At 40.9% G+C, this 14,041-nt stretch overlaps 2 long non-coding RNA genes across 3 annotated transcripts; both read right to left on the bottom strand.

Annotated features, from left to right (window-relative positions):
* Positions 1 to 914: 914 nt before the first annotated feature.
* LOC127313053 (uncharacterized) lies at positions 915 to 2,769 on the bottom strand. 2 transcript variants are annotated; one of them, XR_007858768.2, is made up of 3 exons: positions 2,626 to 2,769; positions 1,718 to 1,806; positions 915 to 1,339 (listed from the first exon to the last, which is right to left on the bottom strand). It is a non-coding gene; the product is annotated as an uncharacterized lncRNA (long non-coding RNA). The 2 variants fall into 2 exon arrangements; XR_007858769.2 differs by having other exon boundaries at positions 915 to 1,335.
* Positions 2,770 to 7,615: 4,846 nt separating this feature from the next.
* LOC127317182 (uncharacterized) lies at positions 7,616 to 13,197 on the bottom strand. The gene is made up of 8 exons (XR_011749306.1): positions 13,046 to 13,197; positions 12,411 to 12,942; positions 12,159 to 12,271; positions 11,282 to 12,074; positions 10,795 to 10,911; positions 9,284 to 9,505; positions 8,670 to 8,773; positions 7,616 to 8,571 (listed from the first exon to the last, which is right to left on the bottom strand). It is a non-coding gene; the product is annotated as an uncharacterized lncRNA (long non-coding RNA).
* Positions 13,198 to 14,041: the final 844 nt, after the last annotated feature.

Genomic DNA, 14,041 nt, shown 5'->3' with positions numbered 1-14,041 from the left:
ATACATGAAATACGGGTCATTTTACCGCCCAAAAAATGTCAAACGAATTTAGAAATTCATTCAAAATTTACAAAAATATTTAAATTAAAAAAAACTGTTAATGTAACCCAGCAGAAAGTTATTTTGATGCGAGCCAGAATAAATGGTGTTAGACGAAATCCAGGAACATGGGTTGAGAAAATAAAAGAGCGGAGGCGGAAGGTCGGTGAAAAATGAAAGAGGCAATTTTCGTTAAAGAACTCTATAGATGGACATACAAAATGTCAAATTTATCGCTGACAGTGAACTTTGCTCTGGGGAATGTCAACATGCGGTGTCGCGAAGCGACATTCGCCATATGGGCAAGTTTTGGGGAGAGATATGGAGGGGCTTCTAAACATCATCTTCACGGATACGTTGTTGATGATGTTCTCTCATTAACAACGTACGGATATTATGCTAGTTACTAGTAAATTTGCACGTGCAATGCACGTGTCAGCTAATATAAATTTAGTCAAATATTGCAAATGGGAAATCTTAAGTTCTTGTAGTATATTTTTTTTTAAACATTTCTTGTTTTCCAGGTACCATAAAAAATGCTATACCTTACCTGAATTAATTCTTTGGTACAAATGCAGGCTTAGTTGTGTTTCTTGCAGCAAATAAAAGAACAAGAGCATTATAAAAATACACTACAGGATACTCTTTGTCTTAAGTGGGTTGCAGAGAAACACTACATGATACTTCTATGCAGTGGGGAGAATACTTATTGCAAGCAATATGCGACATATTCGGCTGCTCTAGCTACTACATTTGTCGCCCTTTTTGATGTATTGAAGAGTACCAATTGTGTTCAGTTTTTTTTATGATATATAGCATCCTGGCATTGCAGACTATGCTGAAATTACAGAGTCAAATGCAAACTCCAGTGGAAACAAGCTAAATGATATGTTCTCTGTTGGAATGTGGGTCTGTTGATTATGCATGCTCCTGATGCTAATAACTGTCAGCAGCAAGTTATGGATGCATTCCCTATGATTACAGAATGTTTACAATATGTTTTCAGTTATCTTAATGGTCCAGTTGACCACCATCCTTGCAGCTTTGGGCATCCTTCCTGACAAGTATTTGCATGCACCGTGGAGTGATTGTATAAAAACTCCCATAGATAGTAAAAATGGCGACCAAATTCTCCACACTTTGGGTTGTCTGTATTTGGCTTCACAAACAAGCACATCTTGCTCACCAGTTCAGTTATTTACCCCACCAAATTTGCAACGGTGAACTTGGAGTGGCAAACTGCATGGTCTTTCTATTTCTGCTTGTGGTGAAATTGGTGCCTTCTTGCTTGGTGCTCTAACTTCGAGTATCCCCCAAAAAAGACAAAGCTCATTACACACTTCCCAGTGCAGATATGAAAATGTATAGTCAACAGAGAATCTAAAATAAGGTCATACTACTATTAAGATATATTTCTCAAGATAGAAGCTTAATGAAGTGCTGGAAAACAATTAGAAATGTTAGGTGTAATGTTTATGACCTTACATGCCTTGTTTGAGCTTTCTCACTTGCAAATTACTTCTAGTTGAAATTTGTGATTCACATGCAACTTTTCGCTCAACTTCCTAATATTGTTTAAAGCAGTTTCTTTCTCTTTGCAGTTTACACAGGAAGACATCCACAAAATCTTTGTCACCAGAAGCTTAATAGTGTGAAAATGGGCATAGTAAGGACCAACCTTGTGTTGTTCAACAAACTTCAGCACATGTTCATCATCTTTTCGATTCTCGCGTCCTGCCAGCATAAGATGATTGGACCTTTTGCAATCTATACAGAAAAGGCCACAAGTTGTGATGTACAATTCAATACAACAAATGATAGCAAAAGCTATATGGATATCAATGATTTGGCTTCATGTATTTTAACTTCTAACATGGCAAAAAAAAAACAATGTAACATATGTGATACACATTAATTTTCAGGGACTGGTATTATGAATGATGTGCTTAAGGGGAACTTTTGCATAGTTCTGTTTACAGTAAAAAGTCATGGCTTATTGGCTAATAATCCTTGTTTACAGTGACTTACCAGGTAATTACATATTTGATTATAATGAAAAATGTTAGATCTAATTATCTGAATGCCACTTTGATAGACACCCAAACATGGCTGAATATAGGGAATCTTTGTGGTGGCTTATCAGGATAGCAACAATGTCTTGGCCCAACAGTAGCAAATAAAATACATTCATTTAAAAAAATCAGCGGAATCGAAACAAAGTATACATGCCTTCTGCTCCTGCTCAGTGCGATACACAATTCATGTTGGACATAACATAACCACGACCAATTCTACGTAAAGAGAATGCAACATAGATGCCAACATGTTTACTGAAATCTGCTTCTTAGTTAAGTAATACAGATTAATATAGCTCATGCTAACCTCATGTGGATGGACATGGTAAACCCTTACATCAGTAGTATGGAACGTAGAATTTTACAATTAATATGATATCAGGGCAGAACATGAAAAAGGTCAAAGTGATAAATATGCATGCATTCAGTTGTACCAAATAATTTTGTTTCCCTCGAGATAACAGGAATTACGATTTCTAGTTTTGCCAATAATAGGCAACCTTTAATATACCTTCCCATTTCCTCCTAGCAATTTTGAAGAGCTTGGATCGAAGTCAAACCTATCATCAGCAATCCCTGAACTGAAAACAAACATGATTCAGTAAAAATATGCATCTCGGATCTGCACCATATACTCCCCAATCAGGTGTGGCTGGTGTAAACACCCCCAACAGCCACTTCAGAAGAATATACGCACATTTAAATAGTATGATAATTTCTCGAATACTCAATGAACGTAATAGGTAATCCAGCTAAAGTGGTCAAGAGAAATGCTGAGACTAATATACATTATCTTGCTAGCAACAATACTAAACAACAAGTGATCTTGTGAATCTGCAATAGGTTAATGACATTCCGAACTTATCATCCATGTTACAGTAATTCTATATAGATGAGCATGGGCCAATAAAAATAGCGTCTGAAGAGAAATCTGGACAACATTACTGGTTCAGATTTTGTTGGAGTACCTGATCTTGGTCTGATGCTCCCAACTCTAACAATATCTAAAAAAACATGCTGGCATACTTTCTACAGAGTGTCTCATTTGCACACGCATATATCTGACAGTACATGTGAGAGAAAATATAGATCCGAGAAAGAAAGATACGTACCTAATAGGTTGCAGTCACTGCCGATCAATGGCGGATCAGTCATTCGCATGTGCTCCATACAATCGAAAGTGCCACCGTCCCTCGCCATCTGACGCAACCAGTATGGTCAGTACCAGCCAACTAATCAACAAGAGAAGACACCTAACGGGACCAATTTGGTCATGGAGATGTACAAGAACCATAGAGTGCAGGATTGCAGATGTACCGGAGCAAATTGGCGGGCACAGGACGTGACGGCGGCCGGCAGGTGCCGCGCACCGGCCCTGGGCGCATGTCACAACGTAGACGGGCTCGCGTGCAAGGTGGCGGGCCTGGGAGATGGAGCCGCCTGCGGTGCTCGATGGAGATTCGACGGCGTCGGCGTCGCGTCCGCGACTCGCCAGGTTTCCTCCCGGCGCGGGCATGTGCTCGCGTCGCTTGCAGGACGGCAGCGGCTGGGAGCAGGCGCGCGTACAGGGCAGCGGCGGCTGCGGGGATCGTGCAATGTGGCAGGTGGATGGGAGCAGTGCGATCGTGCGATGCGGGGACAGTTACAGGAGGTTTGATTGGCGAAAAAGGCTTTGACGGTTGGATTTGATTAGACGTGTGATTATGCCGTCTAACACTGTTTTAGCGGTAATCTGAGCCATTCATTCTGGTGATTAGATGGCTAAGATCATTTGGATCTGCCGCTCTGGCTCTTTTAATAGTATATAGTGGAGATGTACAACAATAATTTTAGAGTAAAATACATCTACGGTCACTAAACTTGTGGCGTATTCTCACAAAGGTCACTGGACTCAGAGAAGTGAAAGATACGGTCACTGAATACTCCCAGGTTGCTCACTACGGTCACCCCGGCCATCTGGATACGTTTGGCGTTGACGTGGCATACGATTGACTGGACCCTCGTGAGATCACGCACCCGCACAGGGCTTTTCTGCAAAACGATCAGAAGGCAGCCGTACTTAAACTGCTATGCACCGTCCTGACTATTCGGATCGTTCGAGAGGGCAGTCATCGTGTGCAGTTGGCCCAGGTGATCGTGGGTGACGATCTCGTATCGGAGAAGAAGGATCTGCACATCTCCCTCGACAAGCGATGTGGCCTGTTCATCGGCCGTACGGTGACCCTCCGCCTACGTATGGTTAGAACCCTAACTTGTTCGTCTGTTTTCCTCTACCAATGTAGGCAGATTTAGTTCGTTTGTTCAATCATTGCGGATAGTGTTTGAGAATGATGGATTGATTTGTTGAATCTTTGTTTGTACTAGATGACCCGTTGCGCTATCGCGCAATAACGAAGGCTAACCATAGGGTTTCTCTTATTTTAGTCCCGAATTACCGCGTTGTGCTATCGCACAAATAGCATAATTCAATAAGAATTTGAACCATAAGTTTTGGCTTAAATATCAGAGGCTTGGAGCGGAGCTCTACTCTTCTTGCCGATGTCATCACCGTAGTGGTAAAGGGAGGGCATTCGGGTTGGGTGGCCATCCAGTCGAGCTATAACATCATCCGATGGCGTGAGTTGGAGAAAATGTTCTTGATGGTCCATGCACCGTCCTTTGGCTACTCCCTTTGCTCCCATGCCACGGCTCCTTCTGCCCCTCGTATGATCTGAACCATCCCTTGTGCTCTCATGTGGGTAATGCTCTCAATATCTCTTTCACTTCCTTTTGCGTAATTCACTTGCCATCACAGCAATATTATGGCCAAGTGGCTGCGATTTCTTATTTTCTCACGTGCACATTTGTGTTTCATCGCAATGTTACTCGTTGTGCTATCGTGCAAATGGCGGAGACTACCCATAGGATTTGGTTTATTTTAGTACCGAAGATTGGAGTAGAGCTTTTGGATCGAGTAGAATAGTATCCGACGGGGCGTCCCATGGTGAGGTATAATAGTATATAGTGTGTTTCGTTGGAGGAAACGCCCTCGACGGCCCTTGTACTTTCATTTGGGTAGTGCTCTCGATATCTCTTCCACTTTCCTTTGGGCAATCCAAATTGTAGATGGGAGGAATGATCTATAAAGGAAAAAAAAACATTTAGGCCGACGTTTTTTTAAATCAGACGTAGAAAACTGAGGGGTCGTTTTCGTGATGTGGCGAGGAAGCGGAGGCGTCGGCGCGTATAAAGCCATCTTCTCCCACGGCCGCATCCTCCATTCCCCCACTCCGTTCCCCTCCCAGTCTCCCACTATTCCCAAAATTACCAAAAACCTCTCTCTCTCTCGGCCACTTCACCTCCAGGGTAGGTTTCTTCTCGCTTGATCCAGGAGAATCGGTGGCGATGCAAGGCGGGGGAAGAGCTGGCAACGTGGAAGATGGGAAGAAGCGCAAGGCCGCCGCTTTGGGTGGAGAGAAGGAGGTCGTTGAAGAGGCCACCATGAGCGTCGGTGCTTCGAGGGCAACCACCGTGGATACCCTTCACGTTGGTGCGAGCACCATCGGGACGGGCGGCATCGGGCTGGTCGTGGAGGAAGCGGCGGATCTACCGGCGGGTGATTCGAAACGCGATGCGAGCCGATGGCAAATGCTGGAGCATCCACCCTTGCCGACGTGGCTGCGGGCGTCGCCGTTATCGGGACGGCGGGCCAAGCGGCCGGCAATGCTTCACCGGGTGAAGCGAGTTAGAGAAGGAGGTATGTACTATTTGCAGATGACCCGGTGCGCTATCGCGCCAAGGGCGAAAGCGAGACAATATTGTGCATCCGAGTTGTCGCCTGCATCGTCATCAGAGTCATCGCCTACACAGGGACCGATGCCATGAAAAAGTAATATATTTTCCTTAGATATATAGCCAATCTAAACATGTATCTGTGGAAACACCACTGAATTAGTTAATTATTTAATCTATAGCTGGTCTTTGTTTGTTGCAGAGAGGTTTCATACCGAAGCAATAACGGAGGAGGTGGAGCAAAGTAGAAGGGAAGCTGAAACAATAAGACGAAGTGGTGTTTTACAAAAGCTGGTGGTGCAGGGATGCTTAGTTGTATTGCCATCCATAATTAGCATTCCTCGACAATAGAAACATGCGACATTGGATGATTGGCACATTCACCTCTTAGCAACCAAGTGTCAACCCAATGATACCCTGGTACCCGGGAAGTCGATAGTATAAACCTCGCTGATCAGTTCTTCTTTTATGACATACATATGACCTGAGTGGTGCAATTGGCATAATCAAGATATTACTCAAGCTATAAGTTTTATCCATGAGATTTTTTGGGGATGCTGATGCTTCTTAATTAGCACTTTAAAAGGGCGTACTCACTATTTCAAACAGTTCTCAAGAGCCATTAGCAGCATGTTAAAATTTGTTTCCACATGGAAAATATGCTAAGAGGTATCCAATGTTAATAGAAACGTGGGCGACATGATCTGGGCCTTATTGGTAATTTATCAGCAATCAATTTACGAAGTTTTGGCATATCGCTCGAACATCCGCAAATTTCATATTTTCTCCAGAGTCGAACTATACCGGGTTTTCTGAAGTGTGGTCACATAGATCGGATTGATGTCTAGTATTCATATGACCTGTTGCGCTATCGCGCACAGGCGGAGTCAGGTTAAAATTTAAACTATTAGTTTTTCTTATTTTAGTATTACGAATAAGCTCGTAATTTAACTGCTTTAGTATCTTGCAGACACACTATTACATCGAGTTCTACAGTAAGACATGATAATTTAGTATTTCCTCTGATTCATATTACTAATACAATATAGATGTATAGCGACACGTTTTAATTGTAGATACGTCCATTCTAATGGCAAGTAGTATGGATCGGAGGAGGGAGTACGATTTTGCACTTATTTTTCAGCTTTTAGCTCCCCCACCAAATTATGGTTATTGTGCCAAATTATGGAGTAGTATCATAAAAGAAGCATAAAAGGACAATTACTAACTTTAAAAAATTTAAAAGGAATATTCCTACTTATTGTGAGTAGCAAGACATAAAGAGTATTGTTTGACATTTTAAGTCCCTTAACCGATACCACGGAAGCAGAAACTACTACAAGTGGTTTGCTCCACGTAAACAATTTCTGCCACTATTCTAGGCTGATACCACACATCCCCATCACGATTAAATTATGTTAACAGCCCAGTTTCTTAGATGACCCGTTGCACCACTGGCGCACAGGTGGCAGAGTTAAGTCATGGTCTCACCTCCTCAGCACTCAAATCATCAGACTAAACATACAGACTATGTGATCTGAGAAACATACACCATATTTTATACGTTAAATAAACTAAAACTATGTGATTTAGAATACAGGGTACATTGTGCATATTAATCATGTGGAAGTAGGCATTATGTTTCTATTAATGAAAAACGCAATGCATCTAAAATTGGTTTTAAAAGGAAGGTACTTCAGAATGTGATTCACAAGAAAGAACGGAAAGCCTATTGGTTCTTCATCCCAAGTACCATCATAATAAGATAGACTCAATTTAGTAATGTCGGAAATAACGGAAAGTTCAACATTGTATTGTTATTCCTACTTAATATAAGGAGGTCGTTACAAATTCGAATTTACTCCAGCTATATATATGAAACATCCCTTCAGTGTTTCCATCGACCACATTGAGTGCTCCATTGTCATCAGCCTTCTTCGGTCATGTGCTTTCCCTTTGAATTTATCTACTCACGCATCTGCAATAATTCCAGGCAATGCTATGATAACACCAGATGAGCAGAAGCTGCCCTGTCAACATAGCCAATAAATATATTTGCAGAACCCCACATATTACACATGTAGTGGTTAAATTTAAGATATGATTTAGTGACTGAAGGTAACCACATGTTCACATAACACTAATGCGTACTAAGGGCCTTCAAATATGCACTCTAGTTTCATGGAAGGCTACATGCCCACAAACACAGACTACCGTAAAAAAGATAAGTGTTACTTAACACCCTTGAAATAATAGATTTAGCACTAATCATTCTACCATTAAGGACCATGCAGTGATTACTTTCATTCAGGTATTACTTTTATAATCATGTATCGAAACAAAAGGACTGATGCTTTCAACAATAAAAAAGTAGTAGTATTTCGTTTCGTTATAAATTCACAGCCTAACTATGCAGAATTCAACATATGCTAAATTGGCTCTCTATGCCAACAGTTCCATAGCCAATGAACAATCTAATAGTTCTATTACATGCTCTGCAGATTGAAAAAAAGCGAACAGAAAGCATACCAGTGAAGTGACACAGAATACACACCTTACCCGTATCTCTGAAAAGACAACACACTGCAATGGGTCCTCCCGGGATAAGGAAAAGCTTTGAAGCTATACTGATATGCCCAAACAATAGGACCACTAAAATAGTTGATGGCCAATTATGTACGTGTACCTGAAATTTCATCACCTGTAACCTCGGGTGCTTGAATTTGCCCAGATGAATAGCTAATAGTTGGAGCACATGTACAAAGAGAACAAAGCGGTGAATACTTGTTTACTTGAGATTAGGCCACAGGTCCTCGAGGAAACCTCTATGTATGAATTATGGAACCAGAAACCTCTCCTTGGGTGCTTGGATTTGCCCTTGTACCATGCTGAGTCGTGCATAAAAAGAAAGAAACACCATGGACCATGTAATGGCCTCTTAATGTTTTCATCAATATGAAATTTCGTTCTTTCTCAAGAGCTGACATGCATCGAAAAAACATTCTACTGCTAATTCAATATCCCCTCAAGGTGCCATGTCCATACAAACCATTAAATGCATTGAGCCCCTTGAGTAAGTTCGTAAATTAAAGATAGGATAAAATATGCTAGAAGTGTATGAACCAGCAAACGAAAATACGTGACAATACGAGGAAGACCACAATAAAAATTACACGGTAAATACGCTAATGATATGCAATCCCTGTAACCTAGGTTGGTCATGTCCCTGAAGCTATTCTTGAGGTGATAGTAAATAACAATCTAAATGCGTTTAACATGGAATAAAAACCCCATTAACTAAAAAAAACAATACACGTACAGTCCACATATATCAGAGAATGCTTAACCCTTAGATCTCAGGGTCGTAGTATTAATTGGAAAATACGAAGAGCATTTACCTGGGGATTGCGGTGCCTTTGGAGTGAGGTGTCGAATGGCCAATATAGGGTCGTAGTGAAGGTAAGGATAATCTGTGATATCCATAATATCCCAGTCAAATCATACCAAACCTAGCCGCGAAGAGTCGAATCAATGAATAATATAGGAAGCTGATGTGTAGTATCCGAGGAATTAGATCGAGCTTCACACTCCTGCAGAAACTCTAAGTCTCGGTGCAACCACTGCTAAAAAAAGAAAGCATTACAAAGCAAGCAAAACATCCAAAAGGAAAATAAATTGTCATGGTCAGCAGGTTAATCCATCTCTCTCGTTGCATTGTGGGACGTAACGTATATAACATAACTTAAGGTTATTGGAATTATTTCTGCCATATTCTCTTCAGCTCTTTAGCAGTGAAAGAGCCTGGACCCAACATTCTTCCTCATCACCGTGGGCTAATATCTATTGCACCAATCGATGCAAACCAGGGATGTAGAGTATGATATTACAGTTAACAGTAAAGGTCTCGAAAAATATGGTAAATAACTTATAGATCAAGAAGAGCGCTAATTTAGCCTATGGTGCTCCTATTAACCATTCATCAATTCTATTACAAATGCATGAGAACTCTGCTAACAGTGCGTGAGATCACACCAAAACAGATCCACTATCACATAAGCTATTCTAGCTTAATTAACAGTTGATCCCCAAAACAGATCCACCATCACATAAGCTATTCTAGCCTAATTAACAGTTGACCCCCATTCCAGAGAAGCCAAACTTAGAGATCTTGTATTCCGAACACCAAATATCCCTACATAGATATTTCTAGATTAGATAACTCATGCGACCAAATTAACCTGCAAACTAAAAGAACAACATATCTAAATTCAAAACGTTGAAAGGACAATAATGGGAAAAATATAAACATGAACCATCACCAACTATTTCACAGACTCAATTATGTAGAATAAAAATAAGCGTACATGTGTACAAATGAGCCGGGCGGGTTTTATTTTTAGGAAGAACCAAAATGAATAGAAATAGTAGACGAGAAACTGATCAGAATCCTTCATATTAACGGCTCAGTTCTACCATAAAAATGAAAGCCTTTTTGAGGTGTCATTCTTCTATCTGGAAGACTGTAAAGCAATCAATCAACAACACAAGAGGCAATGGATATCTGCACAATATTTGTAAGGATATATGTCTCATCCCTGTAAATCAGCACAAGGTATCTGCTACAGGAAAAACAACTTCACTAAGCCAAAAAGAGAAAAGCAATCATATAAAAGTGAGCACTGAGGACTGGTCAAACTCAAAATAGGATGTATGTCGTGGAAGTACATTAAGAAGGCTAGGCTATCCTTATTTTTGTTTGTTGCATCTGTTATCCACGAACAGTAATAGACAGTACCAAAAGGATCTTTTATTTAATTTGAGTCTCTAGAGAGCGAAATCACATTGCTCCTATTTTTTAAAAATAGTAAAACAGCGTTGAAGAGCCGGTACTCAGAATCTGGGTGCTCACCTAGGATTGGGAGAAGATCCATAGCATCCTCTCAAAGTTTCGGGCTATTCATCTATCCCAGTAACATCTGAACTGATTCCAAAGTTCCAAGCATCATCAAATATTTTACGTCCCATGCTACAAAGTTGCAGGTTAAAGGGAGAAAGAACCGGTTAGAAAGAAGATTCAAATTGCTTGACAATATAATGTGCATGTTAAGTAGAATATTGTTAGTGATATTGCTATAAATGCACTTATAAATTATTAGCCAGAGTATAAATTTAAGTAAGAGATCATCCAGAAAACATGGAGCAACATTATCTGACAAAGGATTTAGAGCATCACGAATCTGAACTGTTTTGACGAATATACAACATATTTGAGAATTTTAAAATTATGGATATTCAGCTACAAATTAACAACAAGAGTATCATGTGAGGTCTCCATACCCAATAGTGTTTGCAAGACATATTTAGATGCAACTCTTGATACGGTTGCATAAGCTCACCTTCATGTGAAATTGTCAAGGGTCAAATTTTCATCTATGTGATCCCCCGTAACTCATCAATGCACCAAGACCACCTAAAACCCTAAACACTCATATATAACCTATCAAATCTTGTTTCATATATAACCTATCAACAGCAAAAAGGCAACACCATTATCAAAAAAATCAGGATCATCAAATATTTAGTATAAGAACTTGAACCGTAAAACAAAAGTTCATGTACATTTAAGAGCTGGTAAGACATGGTTTACAATTGTAATCATCCAAGTATCTACAAAAAGTCCAAAACAAAACAAGTATTTGTTATTAACGAATATAACCGCCAAGGTAATTGAGACCACACAAGTTAAGCTATGTGATAAGGTTAATATAGACTATGCAACGGCATTCTTCATCTCCTTGAATCATCACATATATGAACTAATAAAGGGGCTATAAAAAAACTGAGGAAGATATTCTAAAGTATAGATTGTTACCTGATAGCACATTAATTAGCTGCTATAACTGCGGGTAGCTTCAAACCACCATCGGAAATAATTAGCTTCAAACCACCATCGGAAATAACACTAATCTAAATTCAAATAGATTGGCATGTGCACTATCTAGTGTTAAATAATTTCCTTTTTTGGGATAATCCAAAGAAGAAAAGTAGGAGACCGAGCTAGAAAAAATATAACAAATGGCTAAATATATGGTTTTGCAAGGTAAGCAAGTAAACCTGTAAAATAATTAGTATTGCTTTGTCCGGAGTAGCAATGAGAACATCCTCAATAAAACCAAACCAGCACCAAACCTGAAACGGAAAAATTGACATCCCCATGAATTAACATGATTGAGGCAGTCAACAAAGGAGAGAAACAAAACCATAACCTCTCACCTATCATTGGCCAGGTGATGAGAAAAGATGTGCAACTTCTTTGCATTCTGAAACAAAATGGAGCAGACGGGGGGAGAGATATTTAGGCTCACGCTCACCTGACCATCTATCTCCTGAAGTTCAAACCAAAGCACACAAAATCTATAGTTAGTGGCAAAGAGAGTTAAACAAGGATAATAAGGAGACAAAAATCGTAGAGGATCTAAAACAAAATGGAGCAGAGAGGGGGGAGATATTTAGGCTCACGCTCACCTGACCATCTATCTCCCGAAGAAACTTCCTTCAGCACTCCGTCCAGGCCGGCTAGAGGACGAGGCCAGCGGTGGCATGGATCAGCGCCCCTCTCTGCACCGCCGGCGTCGTCTGTGCATGCTCCTGTAGGGCCTTCTTCGGCCCGCCACTGCAGCCGTCCATGTCCGGTCCATCCACTCGCGATGGAGAGGCGTGTCAGCCACCGTAGTCGTCCCATACGGCTTCGTCCGCTCGCCGCCCAAATGCCCACCTCCAGCGCCTTCTCCCACCCACCACCGCGCCGTTCCTCATGGCTTCGCCCGCCGCGCAGGAGGCCGTCGGTGAGGGTCCATCAACGGACTCTCTGGGGCAAAGGCGAGGGTCGGGCGGCGGTGGACGCCGGGAGGCGGAGGCCAGAGGTTGGAGGCGTGTGCGCGGGAGTGGGAGAGAGGAGGCACGGGTTGGGAGAATGAAGGAGACAGCGGCAGATTGACCAGGTACCTCAACCTGAAAAGTTACCGATTGACCAAGTAGATGGCGCTTCTTTTCTCTGCTAGAAAAAACACCAAAACCACATCAGACTGACTGACCAAGTAGACGGTGGCAATGTGAAGCTGATTTTGTCATATACAAAATGGTGAATCAATTTCAGTTACCATTCATGTCACACATCGATGTGAAATATGGAGTTACCGCTCAATATCTTCCCTCTTTCTTATGGATCCAACACAATCTTCAAACTAATATAGTACCAAATATATTGCTGCCTCTGTACAAAACCAACGAATTTCCACAACATTATTTAGGAGCAGAGCACGTCTGTAGCAACAGTATGGCAATAATATTAATTCTTGAAAGGATAAGAGAGTTAAACAATGGAACGGAAGTACCCTATACAATATTCACTTAAACCAAGCTGGCATGCAGTTTAAGTTACTAAGAGAAGGTATATGGCACTGACAAAACAGAAACAGATGGGGGCAGTAACTCATAATAAACTATCATCCATTAGTTCATTCCAGAATAGAATCCTAGTTGCATGTTGTACCTCTATACCAAAAAATATTTCTTTGTAATTCACGTGCCTATTATAATTCAGATCTTAAGCTTATTAAACTGTGGCATATAAAAAGCTATCATCACAAAAGCATTCTTCAGAAAGAGCCAATAAGTCCATCGTACTCATTGTGTAATAAACTGAGATTCGATAGCGGAAGCAATTGGCTTTTCCAATTCTGCAAGCCATTCGTTGCAGAGAAACAAACCTCCACTCCAAACTCTTCCATAGAAACAGAGACAAAATAAATTAAATCAGAGAACAAGAAGCGCTGGATCTTATCTGTTTTGTTAACACAACCATAAGCTGAGCCTGTATCCTGTGCGCTGCCCTCATATTTAACCGAATTTGCTCTCTGTGAGAATCTCCATTTGCTGTTGTATCGGACATGACAAAAGACCCTATTTTACAGCAGGCTGAACCACATCCTTTTGAAAATCAGATCTAATATTTGATCAGGAAATTAACAAATTTGTATCTTAATTAAAAACCACACACAATAGGCATCGCATATGCACCGGAGAGGAGATTGACATTGCACAGAAATCAAAAAGGAAAGGAGGATTTGCCATACCTGCAGATCCGTTCAAGATGG

The sequence above is a fragment of the Lolium perenne genome, chromosome 7 (genome assembly GCF_019359855.2).
Source record: "Lolium perenne isolate Kyuss_39 chromosome 7, Kyuss_2.0, whole genome shotgun sequence".
In the NCBI taxonomy this organism is placed as follows: Eukaryota; Viridiplantae; Streptophyta; class Magnoliopsida; order Poales; family Poaceae; genus Lolium; species Lolium perenne.
The sequence above is the reverse complement of the archived record's forward strand: the minus strand, read 5'-3'. Positions and strand labels throughout refer to the sequence as shown.